Below are 5,098 nucleotides of genomic sequence, written 5' to 3'. Positions count from 1 at the left end.
TGGCTCGGACTCTTCGAAGTGCGGAATGGATTCGGAGAAGGGGGGCTGGTGATGGTGGTGGGAGGGGGGTGTTAAATTGACGTTGCATAACGGCAAGGTTGGAAACGGCCCCTCGAACAGATTTTGGTGGGAAAACTGTGGCTGTAGTGAACCTGAATGTAACCATATATGCAGGCATTACCATAGCATTGGTTTTATGCATTCTCCCTATGAAGCAGCTAAGCTTGTCTTACTGGTCTTCTCTAGCATAGTAAAGTCTGCAGAGTGACAAATGCTTCCCATGGCAAATTCATCTGTCACTTTAAGCTGGTCAAAATATGCATATGCCATGTTGAACATCATCATAAAAAGTAAAACAAAACAATATATATATAGGCCTATATATATATATATATATATATATTTGCAAGATAAATTTAAATACACTCCAATTCAATTCACATTTATTTGTATAGCGCTTTTCACAATACATATTGTTTCAAAGCAGCTTTACCAATTACTGGATTTCAGAAATGTGCATAATTACGCCGTTAGCTAACAAATTTAGGGCAGAAATTGAATGAATGAATCCTAAATTAATAGGATACATAGTAAAAATTTCCATTAAATACAGATTACTGCGGGTGTTTATGCATTTTAAAATTGCATTAAACTGAAGTTAGGTTAATAATTTTCACATTGTCTGGCATATACAGTACATGTCAATACATTTAATTTATCAGTACATTTTATTATTGTTTAATTTAAAAAAAAAAAACTATTTTGGTTTTCACTTGATGCAAAAGAAAGGCCAATAAGTGTCCTAAAGTCAAACCGGTTAAGAAACTGTTTTAGGGGGTTGTGCTGATAGAAATGTGTTAGGAAAGTCAGAGAAGGGAGGGCTGGTGGTGGTGGGTTGAGCTAGTCTGCAAAGCAGGAAGTGAAAATGAAAAATGAGAGGGAGGGAGAAAGAGAGAGTACGAGTAAAGAAGAAAATCAGATAAACCACACAAAGTGGTTGAAAGGCAGAATACATTATCATCAGAAAATAAGCCCATCTATTTATACTGTGGTTCAGTTTGGTATCTAAAAAGAGATAGAGAAAGGATCTCTGGGGAAAATATCTCTTTAGGAGAGAATAACACACAGTCTCGTTCTCTGCTCTCCCCACCCCCTCTCTCCCTCCCTCCCTCCCTCTCTCTGCCTGCCTCTCATTCGAGCTGAAGCTTTGCTGCTTGCAAAAGCAGCACAACTCTGCTTTGGTATCTCAGTATGGGGGATGGGCAGGGCAGCACAGCACAACCTAATGCAATGCAGAGCCGCTAGCGTTGCTGGCCAACTCTAGTTGTGTGTCCTGTGAAGTGTAGGAGATCCTCTCTGGCACTTTTTAAGAGTAGCCTATATTGAATTTGGGGAATGTAATTCTCCCTATACATATTTCATCTTACAGCAAAGAATATGGAAATCAGATGAATAATTTATGGAAAATGTGATATGATGTTTCACATGTTTGATTTGGAGATCTAAAATCTCTTTGTTAATATTTATTTGAAACCGTCAGTGAATTATAGAAAGGTTAAATATATTTAAAAATACATTTGATGCATAGTATAATAAATATATAAAGCATACAATGCTGTTATTTTACAACAAAATAGCTGAAACAATTGTGAAGATAAAGTTAATTTTTGGGAGAGAGAAGAACAGCTAATAAAAATCATTTCATTTTATGCCTTTTACCTGCATGCTTTTATCAAAGCAGCATTTTTCAATGCTGTTATTTTAGCATAATTGATACATGGGGTTGGACAATGAAACTGAAACACTGGCCGATAATGTTGAAGGTTTTACGTCTATCTTCACAGATTTTACATTAAATCAATGAGAGTAGAGTGTGAAGGTTGAATTAGCAGAGCAAAGGCACAGCTGTACATACAATATTGCAATCCACACAACATAATTGGAGAAATATCAGAGGTCAAAAGAGGACCAATTGTTGGACCAATCTATGACCAGAACAGCAAGTCTTTGTGGTGTATCGAGTTTCGAGAGTTATATGATAAAACCAGTGTTGGGGATAACGCATTACAAGTAATGTGAGTTACGTAATCAGATTACTTTTTTAAAGTATAACATTACTTTTAAATTTACAACAAAATATCTGTTACTTTTTGTAAGTCTTGCCATTTATTTACTGCAGAGGCATTGTGCGCACTGGGTAAACATGTAGTTCTATACAAAATGTAAGCAGGCCTTACTCATCTCACAGGCACAGATTCAATATTCCTCAAGGAATAAAAATGATTAAAAAACGGTGAAATGCAAACTCAGAATATTACGCAAATGTTAAATAACACATATACACTTTATGTATTTAATCTTACTTTATTAACCAACGTCTTTGCTGCTGAGTGCTTACCTTCGATGATCCAATTCAGCTATACGAATAAGCAAAAGTTACTTTTATATAAGCATCATATTTGTTTCAGTTTTATTTCTGATTTTTTTTTAACTAAAAACAAGCAAGCAACCAAAGCCTAGGTGAGAAGAAATAATGCAAAAGTAATGTAATTCATTACTCTATGTAAAAATGAGTTACTCTTTTAGGGAGTAATGCATTATTTAAAAAAAGTAACTTTGCCCAACACTGGACAAACCACATCCAACAGAACTCTCGACACAAGAGGAAGCTGTCTGAAACTCTTCAGGTACTAACCAAACAACATAAAACCACAGCTGCCCAAATCACAGTAGAATAAAATACTCTTCTGTTTCTACGAAACTGTCATTGTGAGCTGAACCTTTGGTCACTCGTTCTAATGCCAAATGTCGCTTTCAATGGTGCCAGCAGAGGAAATCTTGAGCCGTGGACAAAGTGAAACATGTATTGTCCTCTCTCTGAGTCCATCTTCACTGTCTTTACCACATCCATCCATGGGAGTTGTGGTGTGGAGAAGCCTCAAAGAGGTTTAACAATTGGCCCATTGCATGCCAAAAGATGAGCTGCAATATCATGGAATTCCCTACTGTGCTTGATGGGCACGTCACTGCCAAGCACTACTGAACCATTCTGGAGGAACATGTGCACCTAATGGTTCAAACATTGCATCCTGAAAAGGATGCTGTGTATCAGCATGATAATACACACAGCAAGACTTGTGACAGAATGCAAGTCTTCATACAAGATCATCGACTCGTAACACATTTTCCTGTGAGATCAGTTTGGCTTTCCGGATCAAACCTGTGACCTTGGTGTTGCAAGCATCAAGATCTGCCAGTCAACAACAAAACAGACACATCTGTTTTGAACTGTGATATTTAGTGTATTGTAAATGATCCCCATATTTAGAGGATATTTAAAAAAAAAAGTCTTAACATTTAGATAAAAACAAGTAATTAAATCCAATAAATTGTGCTAAATAGTGGTTGCAGATTTTCCATCTAAACACTGTCATTTCAAATTTGTTTGCTCTTTGCCTAAAATATTTGAGAGCAACATAATGATTTTGCTGAGATTTGCAAGCGAAAAATGAAAGCCAAACAAGTACAGCTTTCATCTGTCCTTGTTTGTCAACAGTTTTAATGAGGCAGAGTACAAAGTATGCCACATTTTCTGTGTAAACAAAACCATGTGTACTCAAACCCTTTCATGACCCTTGGTGCGCCAATAAGCCACATGTATACACTGCTGGTAAAGGGAGGAAACTGCTCAGCAGAGCCCTTCATTCAATCAGACTTTCATTCAATCCCTTGTTCTCAGACACACCCCCACATGGGAATCCATAAAGTAGCAAGAGCAGACACAAGGAAGTTGGTCCTCAGCCAGCAGGTTGCTGGGCAGCCGTCACACACACACAAAATTACTCTCTGAAGTGTGCTAGGGAAGGAAGTGCCACTCCAGAGAGCCATAGGAAACCATAACTGTGGCATACACTCATGACATTTATAACAACACAAGTATTTATGGCTACTTCATGATGAATGCATTTGCCTTCATCAAATGCATTTATCATGATATATGCATTTGCCTGAGAAAAAAAAAAAACAGGCATATATCTATTATACAACGTTTGTATTGTCTTCTTTTTAAAAATGTTGAGAAAGCTTTATAATGTGATTTTCAGACAATTCGTACACACATTTAGCCTACTAATTTTAGCTTAAATATATATATAAAAAATGTTTGTCTCTGTCAATTTATTTTGTCAACAGAATTTAAAGATCATGAGACCCAAATTGAAAGAAAATGTGCAAAATAAAATATTTCCTATCCAGCACATCTTGTCTTTTAGTTCAATAGCCACACACCAACTAGTTCCCGTCAGACTGAAATATCTAAACTTCTATCTGATGCCTAGAGCAAATGAAGTGTCAAGCTTGCTTGAACATACTCAAAACCTGTTAAGCAGAAACAGATTTCACATTGCCAACTCCATTCCCTGTCTGTCTCCTGTTTTTACTCTGCGGATTCGACTAAAATGTGATCTGGATCATAAACCAACATGGATAACGCTTTGGCACATTAGGTTCTATTGAGATACACAGTGTGCAATAGCATAGTTCACTCTCCACACAAGAATATTATAATCTATCATTCTTTTTCAGTTATATATTACAGTATGTCACAGCATATATAGATATATAGTTCATTTATAAATGAAACCAGCAAGTCATCTGACTGACACAAGCGTTTTGGGCAGTCTATGGGTTTGAGACAACAATGTAATTTCTTAATTCCATCCCACGTTTTACATGGTTCCCAAACCGAGTGCGCTAAGAGGCGAAGCACTTCTTTCTGGTTCCCGAAATACTTCCGTGGCTCGCACAAGTAGCCTGTGTGTTAAGGTGACTGTTGTGTGGATTTATCCTGCGAGAGTATTCCTTTCATACATAAAAATTAAATTACTAGATCATATTGTACTGATCATATTAGAAAGAAACACCTGGCCCAAACAAGACAAGTTCTACAAACACTGAGTAGCATATGTGTTAAGGTGATTGTTGTGCTTATTTATTCCTGCGGAATGCTGCGGCACTTTTATACATAACCTCAAATGACTGGATTTTACTGATATTAGTAAGAAAAACCTGACCAAAAGACAAGTTCTACAAACCCCGA

Source organism: Pimephales promelas, chromosome 12 (genome assembly GCF_988280905.1).
Source record: "Pimephales promelas chromosome 12, fPimPro1.hap1.1, whole genome shotgun sequence".
NCBI lineage: Eukaryota > Metazoa > Chordata > Actinopteri > Cypriniformes > Leuciscidae > Pimephales > Pimephales promelas.
Note: the sequence above shows the minus strand (reverse complement) of the source record.